Genomic DNA, 15888 nt, shown 5'->3' with positions numbered 1-15888 from the left:
GCATAGGTTCAGCTTGTTAGAAACTCATTCGGAACACATGCACGCCGATTTACATTGACTACGGCAGGACTGTATATGCCTAAGTAAGTGCCACATGTTGCATGCTGACAAAATGACCGTAGTGAATCTCAAAGAAATGGTAAACTGGCCGAAATTTATAGAACACCAAAGCCACTGTCGAGGTCCAAGAACAGCTTTCTGAGGTCCCATAGTTTTGAGCATTGCTATTTGGGTAAAAATGACGTTGACAAGCGCTTTTTCTGCGTGCTCTTCTTAATACCGTTTAGAGGATGCCATTTTTGCAGTCGAAGCACAGAAGAACAACAGCATGACGTCCTGGAATGCGAGTAACGTGCAAGTTGTGAGTGGTTTAGCATGAACCACGCTGCAACGTAACTTAGTGGATACTCATGTTCTCTGGGATGGCTGACATCGTGGTTGCAAAGCAGCCTGCAGTGATTTAGTGCATACCTCTCAACATAACTTTGATTTGGTCCCGAAAAACATGGAAAAACTTTGAGGTCTTCAAGGCATGCATACCAAATACGTTGTACGGGTGGCTTTGCGCGCTGGGTGCATACTCGGGATGCGGTCCGGACTTGGCGTTGGCCGCCGGCGCGGGTCACTCCGCGGACCAGTGGCCATCGGGGGGCTCACTCCGCGGACCAGTGGCCACTCCGCGGACCGGTGGGCATCAGCGGGCGTCACTCCGCGGACCAGTGCGGCCGTGTAGGCGTTCGGCAGACGTGCGGGTCATGTGCATGCATGCGTCGGCGCTACTTGCAGGAGCAGCCGCCGGCCAAGCCGAGGGTAACCGAGCCCAGCAGCTCCTGTGACCAGCGGTCAAGCTGGGGGAGGGGGGACTGAGCTCAGCTGCTCCCGCAGCCGCCGGTCAAGCCGGGGATCACCAAGCTCAGCTGCTATCGCGGCCGCCGGTCAAGCCGCGGACCACCGAGCTCAGCTGCTCTCCCCGGCCACGTGGCCGTGTGTGCACCGCTCTTGACGCGTGCTCGTGAGCACGTGACCCTGCGCATTATCGTGATTATGGAGTGCGTGGAGCGGCGTGCGCCGGTGGTCCAGCGAGCCCGGCGCGCGTGCCGGGCCCGCTCTGTGCAGCGCTGCACTGCGGATGGCGCCGAGCCACTAACCTCAGTGGATGGGGGTAGCTGTCCTCCCAAGGTGCGACGCCCGTGAGCCACACGCTGCCAAACTTTGGGCAACTTCGGCCTCGGCGGAGGGGAGGCGTTACGCCGATGGCGCCGCCCAAGGTATTTTTAAAAGCCCTCGTCGAACACCCGCAACGTTTCAGAGACACCCGCGCTCCAATTCAACACACCGACGTGTTTCATCCTGCATGTTTTTCGATAAAGGAATGGTAACTACGGCACACGTTTCTGTTCTATGCACGTTCCTATCCTATTCTATTCGGTGTTCGGTCGTCGCCGAATCGTCGCGTGGCGGAGCTCCCGAGCTAGGTCACCGTCCCACGCGGCCCTGCGAGCGACCTCTTAATCTGTCTCTCACGGTCGCACGGCAGAAAAAGAGCGGCCCGCACAAGCCGCTGATAATGGCGTCCATCAATTTGCCTCGGATTTTTATGTGGCCTGACCCAGAGACGCGTCGGTCATTGTTCCCGCCCGGCCCGTAAAGCCGGCGCGTTTATGTGGCCAGCCATTAAATTAACACCGAATAAAAGGTAGACAATCGTAAATCGGGTGTCGTATAATGTCGCTAGCCTGCCGGCAGTCCTGCCTGCCCTCGCTTGCAGCACGCCACACCGCAGCGGCTGCAGCCTGCACTCCCTGCCGCGGCTCGCAGAAGTTCGGCGATCCGCCGCGGGACGTCGCCACCTGCAGGGTGGAGCGGCGACGGACATGGACGCCGCCGGCCCGGGAGGGTTGTCGCTGGGCGGCGCTTGGGGCGCCACCTGCCGCCGGATGCCGGCCGAGGGGAGGTCAGGAAGGGCCGGGTAATTGATACGACCGCGCCAGCTCATGTTAGGTCCTGCAGGATGTGCCCATATGGCGCGGCAAAAACTCACACGGGCTCCGTAAACGGCCTACCGGCAGCTGACCGAGCTGTAGCGCAGCCTGGGGCGACGGTGGGCGTGGCGGACAGCCAACCGCCCTCCATCGGGCATCGAAGAGTGCTCAGTCTGCTACGGAAACCGCAGGCGAAGTGAAATTCCCGTGACTCAAAACCGATGAGCCGATTTTCCTCCGAAGACCACAGGCCGCCAGCATGACGCGCTCCCCATGACTCACGAGCTAAAACGGATCCTCTACTCGCGCTGTGTGCTTTCTCGCCTCCCCCGCCCCATCAAGAGTGAAGCCATGACAGTCGGACGAGACAGGCCGGGTGGAGGGGGGGGGGGAGGGGGTGGACCAGAGCATGACGCCAGGGCCGTAACTGCGGCCGACCGCCCGACGCCTCACGTTCGGGCCGTCTCCTGTCAGCCAGAGCAGCGGTGCCGTCGTCCCCGGCCTCACGCGCCGCCGGCGCCGGCATGACCCGTCTCACGCACCGCGGGCGCCGGCGTGACCCGTCTCACGCGCCGCGGGCGTTGCCGTGACCGGCCCAGGTCCCTCCCACGGCCCACGCGGCTGCAGCGGCCGCAGCGGACGGGCGGGGCAAAGCCGGGCATGGGGCGAGGCTGGACTGCATAAGGCGAAACTAAGAACCTTTAGAGATGCCACTTCTTGAAGTCCCGCAAGCTGCCCCCGCCCCACCACCCAAACTTGGAAGCTTCTGCTGCCCTGCAGAGGGAATTTCTCTGAAATTAACTGAAAAACCTGTGTAAGCCTGTGAGCCTCCTATTGAGCCCACTTACAAATGAACATTTATTTCAGTAATATATCTGAAATAATTACAGATAAGGCCGGCATGGACACAAAGGCAGACAGCATTTGAATCGATTAACAATAAGTCATCCTTTCATCGCGCAAGGCACTCGGTCTGCAATGCTTCATCAATAAGGCCGCGTGTCGGCTAGGTGACGAGCAATTGGCAGTCCCTTTGGCCACATTTCTTCACGCCGAAATGACACCACACTTGTTTACACAACGTTCCTGTTAGGACAGAAAGTAACGAAACATATTGCCCGTAGGCTCGAACGTTGAGTATCAGTACTGCGCAAACGTCACGTGACGATGTCAATAGCCACGACAGCATTCCATCAACGCTGACATCGAAAGTCAAATCTTGCAACCAAAGCCCGAATGGGTTGCGTGCACGATCCGATAATTCAGGTGTCGTATGTGTGCATACTGCAAAGCGGGGAAGGGGCGAGTGTGGCTCCCGTGTCCCTTCCGATGTCGGCACACGTGGTAAGACGAATGCGTTTGCACGCAGCCGCGAGCGACAGCACGCAGTGTGAACGCTCGTTTGATGTAGTGCATGGGTGCGCCCATTCAGGCTCGCGTGCTCCTGCACATGCGAGGCTTATGTGCAGACTTGCAGCCATATACAGGTTTGGGAGCGCCTGTGTGTGACGTGCTCATAGAGCTGCGTGTCACTGAATCACATACAAAGGCAGAGGCGAAGATCGGTCGGCGAGGTGAGAGAGAGAGAGGGAGAGAGAGAGGGGGGGAGAGGAGCAGGGGGGGGGGGGGCTGGGGCTGGGGAAGTGCGTCGGCGTACCGCAGCGCATTAATGAGTTACCCGGTATGACATTACACGTCTGGACTGCCACCGGGATCGTTCAATATTGACCGATCCGCCTCGACTGTTGGTCTTGTCTCGATTTCATAACATGCAAGGATTCTCACCTGCCACTTTCTGACTCCCTCGGCAAACAGCAATTAGTCGTGAGTGTACGGTTTCGTTCGTCACTCGTTTATGCGTGCGGCAGCTGCAGAGAAGAGAGAACTCAGCGCTGGGCGTGTGAAGTAGTTGTTACTGGAGTTGCGCAGTCGCAACTGCCGCAGCCGGAGTGAACAAGCTGAAGATGCCCTAGCCCTGCAGTTGCTCACCAAACAGCGGGATTTTTAGTCGTCATCTTGTGCCGCAGTCAGACAAATTCTTCGAATCACAACTGCATCAAGGTGATGATGGCGTCGATGTTAGCAGTGATGTTAGCAGTGTCGCTGAGAAGACGCCGCTGATAATTTGCTGAGGATGCAGCCTCGGTGATCGCCGCTGATAATTTGCTGAGGATGCAGCCTCGGTGATCGCCGCTGATAATTTGCTGAGGATGCAGCCTCGGTGATCACCGCTGAAGTCGCAAAGTTCCTGTTGTCGCTTTAACGAGTCACGCATCGGCCGGGCAGTACCGGTGCTCGACTGACAAATTGCGGGGCAAAAAAAAGGTGGTGCGGGCGGCGGTGTGTGCTCTGCGGTCTCTCCGAAGCGCAAACAGGGCGCAGCACGCGGCGCCGCTTCCTGCCGCCGCGCCTCAGCACGCCGCAGAGCGGGGCGGCGGCGCCGGCAGCGTCAGATCGCCGCTGCGGTCGCAGAAGAGGTGTGCTGCGGTATACTGAACTTAACTGGGCGCCCGCGCTGCTGAGCAGTACCCACGCTCTCTGGGTGGTTGGGGTCAGGCCACCGGAACTGTTGGGCATCTCAGGCATTCATGTACGTCGTGTGAATTTACTGTCGGAAATGCTCGGTGATCCGGGTGCGCGTTTGTGGAGGTTCTTCAATGCAGCTTCCGATCGAGAAGTATTTTGAAATGGTCGTGAACGGTCAGTATGGACGGACATAACTATCCTTTCGCCCTCGCCGTTCGGGATTGTACTCCGTCGTGAGAAGACGTCTCACATCTTCAGGACCTTCCAACGTCCCTTCACGACAGGAGCTCTTGTACTGGACACAAAACACAGATTGCGTTTCATGGCCGACTTGTTTGTGAGAGTCGCAATCGACACCCTGCTAACACAGGCAAACCTTTACAATGGCGTCATCGATGGGTAAAGTGGGATGAGACGCTGTTGGAGATAAGACGCCTTTTGGCTCGACCTGTCAAGCTATGCGTCATGTTTTTAAGCTCAGGAAAGTAAAACGCTATTCACTTTGGTTGTATCAAGTTTTCACATGTTCCCGATTATGGCTTATTGCTTGAAGGCATGCTCGCATACAGCTGATGGTCTTGGCTTCATGATTTTTGTACATTAATCGCATTTGACTCTTGAAAGCAAGTTAAGCAGCTGTTCAATATTGACGCTCAGAAGCAGCTTTGACATGACATGACCGTACATTTATCAAACATTACGAATTGTTTTCACTTAAAATCGTTCCCAAACATAACTTATGGAACGCATTCTGTAGGGTTTTGACTTATCTTACCGTGAGGCGTCTTGCCTTTTCCAAGTAGTCGAGCGGGTGTACAACACTTATTGTAAATGGCAATGCCCCCCCCCCCCACACGTAAAAAATCCAGACCACAGATATTGCGAAGAAAAAGAGCAATACTCAGTGTAAATCTTAAATGTGAACTATAAGACCATGTCGAGCGACTTAGTGCCAGAGCAGCCATTAGGTCTAGCCTCCGTTTCACCTCGTTTTACCTACTGGTGATAGACTTCAGAAGCAAGGCTGGACGTCGTAGACCGGCTGATGCTGGGACTTGCATCGGATAGAAGTCCACTGTGTTCAAGGATTAAGCAATCTGTGAACGCCTTCTAGTCCAAGACAGCGCCACATGAACCGGAAAAACGCCCTGATTTGGCAGGCAATGACGCAGCTGAGAAAATCTCGGGGGTTCGTCTTTCCGTAGCGGCATGCTTCACATCGCACTGCGCAGCGGCCGGGGTACGGCAGATGGCTACGGTAACATTAACAACACTCACAGACGTTGATAAAACATAGATTGATCAATGCTTAGACAAGGATGCCCTTCCATTGCATCTGTCATGGGAATAGAAGTATAAAAGCCATACAAACAAAAGCGGAGTGAAAGTAAAACAAAGATAACCGTAGGAGTAATAGAGATGTAAGAGAGTTGAACGGGACAGTAAGAGCAAAAAGAGTAAGAAAGACACCTGTACCTAGAAGAAAAATAAAAATGTAAGCATGAACAGGACGCCAAGTTGCGAACAGGACGTCAAAGTGGATTACGCATACAAGGAGTCACCTCACTGCCGGCACCTCATAAGCAGTCCTCAGCTGACTTCGTGGTACCAGCTCCGATTCCGATGGTCGGGATCGGAGCACCGGGATCGGAGCATCGAGATCGGAGCTTCGGGATCGGAGCATCGAGATCGGAGCACCGAGATCGGAGCGTCGGGATAGGAGTATCGAGATCGGAGCACCGGGATCGGAGCACCGGGATCGGAGCATCGGGATCGGAGCATCGGGATCGGAGCATAGGGATCGGAGCACCGGGATCCCGCTGAGTAAACCCCGACGATCTCTCGGCGATGCCGGAGGCGCCGCACGAGAGCCCTCTCGGTCCGCCCGGCCCGCGGTACCGATCCGGGCCGGACCGATCCGCAGGGTACACTGCCGGCGGCGGCGGCCCGACCGCGCCCTAATCGCATTGGCCGTGTGTGCCGGCCGAAGCGCGATGTATCCCGGACCGGGGCGCGTGTTTGTCTCGCCCCGGGCGCTGTTTGACCGGCGCACACAGACGCTGGACGGGCCGAAAGAAGCGGCCACCGCCGAGAGCGGCACGGCCGGCCCGGCGGGCGCTTCCGGCCGCGCCGCGCCGCCACCGTTCGTCCTTTCGGACGGGGCGCTGAAAAGGAGACAGAAGGAGAATGGGAGGCGTCCGCGGCCCACACACGCTCACGCAGCGGGAGCGGGAGGGAGCGGCTGGGCCCCCCGCGCGCGCGGGAGGGGGTCCAACGAGCGACATTCTCAAGGCCCACCACAAACGAGACGTCTCACTGTCCCGAAGAAAGGACGCGAGCTCCAGGTGCTACTACGGCCTCCGTTCGGCGCGTCAGGACTGAGTGCATGAAGAAGCCTCGTGCCGCGCCATGGAACGCACGCCGGAGACACATTTGCTTACATCCAACACATTCTCCGCACTTCGACGGCTTTCTGCGAGATCGGGATCAGCCCCATCCCGCACCGTCCCGGAACGCTCCCGGCTAAGCCCGCGAGTAAACGGGGTCCGTCTTCCGCGCCTCGGCCGTCCATCCACTTACGGCTGAGCAAACGTCGCCGATGGATGACGGGATTGGACGATCCCCTGCCCTTACCGCCTCGGCATCGCGCCAGACAAAGAGGTTGGCACGACACGCAGCTGAGAGTTCAACAACACGCAGCTCGGAAGACGCGAAGTGGCGCGATGCTCTGCCCTGATAGGTTGAAAAGCATGCTCGCGTTCAGTTACGCCGCGGCTTGAGAATAATAACAGCGCCGATCTGTGGCATGATACACCGCTTGTAAAACAACCAGCTGCGATTGCTGATGCATTGCAAGAAAAGGAACTCAGCCACACGCCATGCGGCAGTTTCGTGATAAATATACGCCTGCCGAATACAGCATTCTTGCATGCGCGCTTGCCGAGAGGCTGCAACTCTTGGTTTCGTGCGCGGCAAAGCGCAGCAAAATGTCAGGAATGACCTCTGCATGTTTTAAATGGAGCTGACTCCACGGTCACGATGATGCCTCACCATACTGTTATTACGCTCGATGATAGGGACGGTGATGACCTCGTTGATGATGTTGGTCGGTGATGGTGATTGGAGTGACGCTTCCTCGTTATATTTAGAATCGGTCGCGTAAACATGCATGTCGACACGCCCGCCGCCGTCCAGAACATAGCCCGTAACGGGATACAGCAGTCGTTAAATGTAACCCATGATACACATCATGTAAATCAGTACAAATAAACTGACTACTGTGGTGCGATGGCTGTCAAGCACTCATAAACCTATCACACAGGATGCTGTTGGCCACTATCACGTCCTTGGAGTCATGAGTTTTAAACTTCATTGTTTTAATACGAAATTTGAGGTGATGTGTATGTGCAACAGAAACATCGGAATATAAGCCTCTTGATATGGTGAAAATCAAGCCCACAAATACGTTTTCCACATTAAAAAGCCATCAATACCTAACTATATTCTGATTTTGATCGCGTCCTTCAGAAATATGGGTGCCTAGCTTTGCATAGCCCGTGGATGTCGGGCCGAGAATAATTATGGTAGCCCAAGAATTCTACCCGATAAATTTCAACTTGAAACCGAAGTTAAACAAAGCCGGTAAACCATGCCATTACGAACGTAATTGCCGTTTTTATGCGTTCTCCGGTGATGTATGGAAATCGTTTGAGATTCTGACGCCGGCAGGAGCTCTCGACCCAAGAGGGCAACTAGACGGGGCAGGGGGCCAGCAAAAAGTCGGCCTGTTCCACACCCGGCCGACGACAGGTCCGCCGTATACCCCCAGCTGTTAGTGTTTGTACTCGCCCTCCCCTCCCGTCCCGTCCCGTGTGCACACGTGACCCCAGCCGGGCGGCGGCCGCCGGGCGAACAATGCGGGTGGAATGCGGTGGCGCCAGCCCCCTCTGTAACTCTGCCGCGGCGGGGCAGAGGGGCGGAGCGGCGGGGCCGCCCCCCGGACCGCGCGGACCGCGCGCAGCCGCCGCCGCCTGCTGTCCGGACAGAGGCCTGTCTGTCCGACTCAGGGCTGACCAAGGACCGAGCCGGGTACAGGGGTGGAGGGAGTGGCCACTCTCGTCCAGAGAGCGCCTCTCCCCCCTCCCAATAAAGGCGGATAGGTTGCCTCTGCTCGGCGCCAGCTCAGGACGTCCGCTACCACAGTGATAGCCCAACAGAATGCCAAGGGCTGCGCTACTGCTGCTTCCGACCTTCAGTCGTGCAACGCGCTCGTCTCTCCGCGCCTCCCGCGAGCGACGAGTCCTCCCGACCCCTCCGCGACATCACACCTGCAGCGGACCAGTGCACCTCGTGTCCCGTCGCCCTGCGCCCGACAGGCCACCTCCCGACGGCTGGCGCGGCTGCTCCCATTCAGGGCCGGATAATGCTGGCCCGACCGCGCTCGGCTCCAGCGGTCCGCCGCTGTCCCAGACCGCTTCTCGCGCTGCACGCGCGGCGCCAGACGAGGCCCGCGCCGGCGGCCGGAGACGCGGCCGCCGGGTCTTTTTGTCGCCGCGCCGACAGGCGACAATGGCGGTGCCAGGTGTGCGCCACAATGCCGCGCCGCGCCACAGAGGCCGCGCTACAAAGTATCCCGTGCTGTACAAGGGAAGCTCGCGGCTCGCCTAATAGAGTGTCCGGTTCCAGCGGGTTATATCAATGGTGCGCGGCCGGCGCAGGCTGGGGAAGCGGAGAAAGGACAGAGATTTCATGCCGATTCAGCGAGAAATGCATTCGTCTCCCTGCGCGTGTCCCATCAAGCGGCGTGGTGAAATTCGAGTCCAACTTCGTGATTCTCACCGTGGAGATACGCGCCTTTGAGGCGCGTATCTCCACGGTGTTTATCGTTCATTAAGCACCCGAGAAGGAGATGAAGGCGTACAGAATTACAGGACTTCTTTATGGCATTTATCTTCACCAGTCAGCGGATGCCGCCACATCTTGGCACGTAATACAGTCAATTACGGGGAAGATTAACACCTGCGCGCGGCGGGCGCAGAGACAATAAAAATACCAGAGAGCCCTCCCGTGGCGGCCGGGCGCGTGACCCCCGGCTGTGGCAGACAGCGGCCGGCCGAGCACGGGACCACCGCGGCGCTACCGGAGCCGCACAGACCACCACGGCGCTACCGGAGCTCCACAGACCACCACGGCCTATCGGGGCCGCACAGACCACCGCGGCGCTACCGGAGCCACACAGACCACCGCGACGCCACCGGAGCCGCACAGACCACCACGGTGCTACCGGAGCTCCGCAGACCACCACGGCCTATCGGGGCCGCACACACCACCGCGGCGCTACCGGAGCCGCACAGACCACCACGGTGCTACCGGAGCTCCACAGACCACCACGGCCTATCGGGGCCGCACAGACCACCGCGGCGCTACAGGAGCCACACAGACCACCGCGGCGCTACCGGAGCCGCACAGACCACCGCGGCGCTACCGGAGCCACACAGACCTCCGCGGCGCTAACCGGAGCTGCACAGACCTCCGCGGCGCTACCGGAGCTGCACAGACCACCGCGGCGCTACCGGAGCTGCACAGACCACCGCGGTGCTACCGGAGTCGCACAGACCACCGCGGCACCATCAGAGTCGCACAGACCTCCGCGGCGCTACCGGAGCTGCACAGACCACCGCGGCGCTACCGGAGCTGCACAGACCACCGCGGCGCTACCGGAGCCGTAAGGACCACCGCGGCGCTACCAGAGCTCCGCAGACCACCGCGACGCTACCAGAGCTGCATAGACCACTGCGGCGCTACCGGAGCCGCACGGACCACCGCGGCGCTACCGATAGTGCCCTCCATAGGAGCGCAAAACTGTGCTAATTCTGTTCCTCGATATGGCTTCGATGGCAGCACAGTTTTGAACGGAATAGAAAATGGCACAGGAGCATGTGTATCCGTCTGTATGGATTATTCAAGGGCAGCTGTTCTCCAGTTAGCACACAATTTGCATACAAACAGAATAGTGGAAACGCCGCATGACAGCGACCCACAGAGAGCAGGTAGCTGCTGAGATGCATTTTCGCCCGGTACGTATTTCTCTTCGTCTCGAAAATGGATCATGTGGCTCTGTCGCTTAGCATAACAGCTGTGCAGGCATTCCATTACCCCGACCAGAGATCAACGCGCATCAGACCGGGCGCTTGTCTCGTACAATATGGATGTTCCGGAACATGACTGGGTACGGATTTAGCATCGAGGCCGGAGCTCAGGTCAGATATGCGTCCCGTTACGTTTTAGTGCAGAGCGGAACTAAGGCACTCGGCCCACATTGCAAGCACACCCAATGCATCGTTGAACTGCACTTGACCTGACTGCAACCAAGCTGCGCTTCATTGTGACAACACACGACCTGAAAGTCGATTGTTATGCCGCCGAACAAAGGCCGGTTCATGGCCCAGCTTGGCGAGCCAAACGTGCCGCACATGCAAAGCATCCCACGAGTCCGGTCGAGTTCCCACAGTGCGTCACCGCGTACAACGATGCGGTGCGGCATGACTCGTCGCCAATCCGTCTCAACCAGATACCAGGTTGCAGACGACGGTGCTTTGGTAGCGAAACGGACACTGCATTACCATATCCATTAGCATGGACCGGCTCGGAAATACCTGCGCGGCGGCGGGCCTCTCGCCGCCGACCACACAGGGGCGTCGGGCCGGCTGTCACCGCCGCCGCGCCCTGCTCCCGACGCCACGCCCTGCTTCCCACGGCCACGCCGCCGCCGCCCCCGACACGTCATCACCGTCGGCGACGACGACGAGAGGAGCCTCGTAACGAGCGGCCGGCCCCGCCCTGCTGACGGGTCACGTAATGATCGCTCGCGGCGCGTCCGGGTCACGTGCTCCGCCACCAGCCGGGGAACAGGGGGGGGGGGGGGGCACGCGCTGGAGCGCGCAGCCGATCTGAGTATAACTCACTGCGCGTCCCGTCGCTGAAAGGCGTGTTTTCGCAACGTTTTTTGCACGGCCGTTGGCCGAAGAGCGAACTCAGCTGTGCACTGCCGCTTCATGCCTGGCGTTTTTGCTGGGCTGTGCAAACAAGAGGGTGGCGCGGGGCGTCCGTGGCCGAAGCTGACACTGCCGGGCGGCGCCGCGGAGGACAATGTGCTACCGACACCACCCCATTGGGCTTATCAGTCGCCGCTAGGTGGTGATCCCGCCTCGTCCCCACCCACTCAGAGTCGAGGTGAGGACTTCAGGCGCCTCGCCTGCTGGTTTGGTTTGGTTTAGATTAGAGCCCTTTGGTAAGCAGCGACCATTGCAGAGCAACGTGATGGAGGAGAGTCGGTAGTGGTGGGGTAAAACTACATACACAAGGGGGGAGGGGGAGCCTCCGCCGGGACTTAGCCCACACAGAGACTAGCCCCGAACACATACGGGATATGTCCTCGCTGCTCGGACGGGGCCTCTACCAGCGGTTACATAAGCTGGCGCATGTAGCTCCGGATAAACGCGGCATCGCGAGGGTGCGGGATGAGGCGAGAATGAGGAAAGAGGGGAAGATTGCGCCTGTTACCGCTCCCAGAGATGCCCTTTGACTGTCTGTTATTGCCACAGGGTAGTCCGCCGTTGGATAAGTTCACGACGTTGCATTCACGTAACGGGATGGCCAAATATGCGAACCATACCACAACCTTACGAGCGCCTGCTGCGGTGTCGAGACACGACTGCCGGAGGAAAAGCTACTAGAACTGCTTTATACCGCTCCTTCGGAAACGCCTGTAATTGGTGGGGCCAGTCATCGACCCCGATTTTTGCTTGGTACTCCCCACCGGCGTAGCGGCGACAGAGCATCAGAACCGGAAACACACAGGCATATGAGACGGTGTGAAGAGGTCATGTAATTTGAGCCCGGCTCCCGTCGTCCGGGAAACGGATTACCAGCTGAGCCCGCCAACCATGCGGAAAATGCAATTAAGTGCATGTGTGCTCTCCCCATGCAGCTGCACGCAAATATTATGTGTTGGTGAATAAAATGTTCTCACGCAATCGCTGACCGGGCTCAGGGTTGAACGGAGACTGCAACGATGCCTGGAGGCACAGCTATGTATCCCAGCTGGACTGCTGCTGCCATCTCTGGGTCTACAAGTGTACTAGGCGTTTGGGAGCGCGCTGCGGGGTCGATATTCTCCATGAAAATGCTCACATTTTTCTACCAGGGCTGCCGCCCATTTGCCTTTACTTTGAGATCTTAATTTAACTTCTACAAAAATTATGCTATACTTGCTTAACCGTATACCCACACCAGCCGTAGAATGTCGCTTATCGAGTTGGGGGACGCGAACACAAACAAGTGGATGTTTCGCATATCACGCTGGAGTGCCTGCCTGCCAACTGTGTCGGAACTGTCAACACGGTTCCGGCGGGATGGCCTCTTTCGAGCCAACAGCTTAATGTGGATGGCGACACTGGTAGCTGGATGTCATGACAGCATGTTAAAGTGACAAGTGGACGTAGATTTTAAATGTTGTGTTCGTATTCAAGCCGTGCTATTTTGCTGGTCGATTTGATGTAGCTCTGGGCTGCTCTCTGCACCTGGCCGGTCTGACTCAGCACGTTAGCACGGGTGGCAGGCCTGCTGCCGTGGGTGGCCTGGCGGATGAGATCCCGCCGTCGACGCTCTGGGCAGGTCCCGGACCTTTTGTGGTGATGGATCACGTCCAGACATGAGGTGCAAGGTTAATAACTGCACACCGGCAGATGCCCACGCTTATGGCGAGCAGGCATCGAGGAGAGCGAGGCAGGGACAATTTCCCTCACCCCGTGCAAATGCGGATAACAGCGAGCGCCCAGAGCTCCTTCAAAGAAGTCGACTCGTCACCAAAGCCCGGATGCTTTGACGTCATGTGCAGCAAGACTTCACAGAGCCGCGTCTGCTCGCTCGCAGACTTTCGGCACGTTCTGCACTTTTGAACGCAGACGAACCGCGTCACCACATCCACCGAACGCCGATGAATACTGTCCCGTCGTCTTTTGACGCAGGTCTTTCAGGCTAGCTTGTCTTTCAGTCTTTATCACTATCTATACCGAGCCGCATGCCACCGCGCACCTTGCTGACTGAAGGGTAACGATCCCCCGGGACGTGACTTGGGAGGAGATCCTGGGTGTGAGCGCCGGGAGCACGGCCGACCTTCACGAGCGCTGATCTAGGTACTCTGGCTAACGACGCGTCACTTTGCAACCTTGCAATCACTAGTCAGATCACAAGGCTGTAACAGCTGCATCGGGCCCTCATTACACAACATACGACCGGTCAAGCGTGAATAAGGGCGATCAATGTAGGTCCGTGGCACGGCCTTAACTCAAAACTACACCTCATGATGACAGTTAACACCCTTTTCAGATTGTTGGCAGGGGAAAGGGAAGAGTTGAATCGAGTCTGGGCCAGAGAGCCGGCAGCGACTCCATCACTCTCTGGTCTGGTGTCCGCGCTGCCCGCCAGACACGGAAAGCACCCGTTCATGCAGGCTGCTGGTGGAGGGGGTCCCGCAAGCGACGACCGTAGGGGAGGAGGGGAGGCAGGAACGCCTGCGAGGGCCGACCCCGGCCGAAATCAATGGATTGGCGGCTGTCGGCCGCCCACAATGGAAACAGCCGACTATCCATCAGGCGTGTGTTAAGCGCAGAAGACGATAGCACAAGTCGGCACAAAGGAGGCGCAGGCCGCCGCTGCTGGCTCATTAATCACAGGCCATTAATCGGCCCGATCGAACTGCACACCGCCAGGCAATATGGGTTGGTCATTTATTGGTAAGTAATTTTGTTTCCGTTGCACGTTTTCTGCCGCCGGTTATTAATGATGTCCTCTCGCAGACGGAGCAAAATGCGCCGGAAAAATACGGCTCCGCCGATTGCAGAGACAGCGTCGCAAATTGAACGGGCAGGGCCGGGAGCCCGGCGGCGAGGACCATACAATGATTGGCGAAACGACGCGGCTCTAAATCACTGTCCGGTTTTATGGAGCGGCTCACTGTGTCCGAGCTCAGCCGACGTGTGAACCGCCCGAGAAAAGAATATAAGATATATGTCGTCATTTCTTTCACTGCAGTGCGGAGGTGTAATTGGAAGAGCAGCTACAGATATTGAGTGAGGAGGTAAGTTAAACAAACGCTCAGCTCTGAAATTCGTTTCCCCGTCGCTGAATTATCTGGCCTTCATGCCACACAGCAGATACTGCAGATACTGGCCCCATATACAGCAAAGACCCACAGCATAACCAAAAATGAAACTGAAAAATATGCCACAAGACATGACAAGCTACGCAACGAAAAGCCGCGTTTTGTCCATGCCTGCACAACACAAGTGAGCAAACCGCGCCGGCAATCGAGCCAGCTGCAAACCGGGTATTAAGACCACCTTTGCAAGTACGCACATTTGTGACAAAAGGCTTGTGTCTTATGTATGAAAGGTCAGGCAATGGATGCCGCATTTCCGGCGTACCATCATGTGTGTCACACAGTTCTGGTCAGATGGTCACGTACACAACACGAGTCCCGTCGCCCTCTATGTGTGCCGCATCGTCCCGGTGCGGCCCGCGACTAGCGAAGCTACCACCTCACTGTCTGATTCACACAGCAGCACCACCGGCCGCATCTCGCACTGCGGTGTCCCTCGTTCAACATCATCAGAGCTTCCGGCGACCGAGTCAGGCGTTAGCCCTCCCCTATGCGACCTCACCCGGTAATGCCAGCGCTCGGTCCACCTCAGCTCGAGCAGCGGCGGACCTCCCCGTTCCCCTGGCGCTACCTCGCCGTGGACCTACCCGCTCCCCTGGCGCTACCCCGCCGCGGACCTGCCCGCTCCCCTGGCGCTACCCCGCCGCGGACCTGCCCGCTCCCCTGGCGCTACCCCGCCGTGGACCTGGCCGCTCCCCCCGCCGCAGGCCGGACCGATCCGCCGCTGCGGACCTGCCCGCTCCCCTGGCGCTACCCCGCCGTGGACCTGGCCGCTCCCCTGGCGCTACCCCGCCGTGGACCTGGCCGCTCCCCTGGCGCTACCCCGCCGTGGACCTGGCCGCTCCCCCCGCCGCAGGCCTGACCGATCCGCCGGCGCGCCGCCCATTAATCCGCCCAGTATTGGCTTTGCCGGGGTGACGGCGCCACCACGCGCTCCCGTGGGAGTACGACGCACGTGCCTGTCCGCAGCTGGCTGTGAATCACGGGGAATTAGCCCGCCGTCTTGAGCTGGAGCAGGCGGACTGAGCGCGGCACCACCTCACTGAACCGTGAGCGTAGAGGGAGGCAGATGGGGAGCACGTATCCATGCTGACCCCCCCCCCCCCCCCCGAGCCCAAGCGAAGGGGAAGGCAGATGGGGAGCACGTATCCGTGCTGA

Source organism: Pollicipes pollicipes, unplaced genomic scaffold (assembly GCF_011947565.3).
Source record: "Pollicipes pollicipes isolate AB1234 unplaced genomic scaffold, Ppol_2.1 Scaffold_3447;HRSCAF=4054_pilon_pilon_pilon, whole genome shotgun sequence".
In the NCBI taxonomy this organism is placed as follows: domain Eukaryota; kingdom Metazoa; phylum Arthropoda; class Thecostraca; order Pollicipedomorpha; family Pollicipedidae; genus Pollicipes; species Pollicipes pollicipes.
This window is presented reverse-complemented; position numbering follows the sequence as displayed.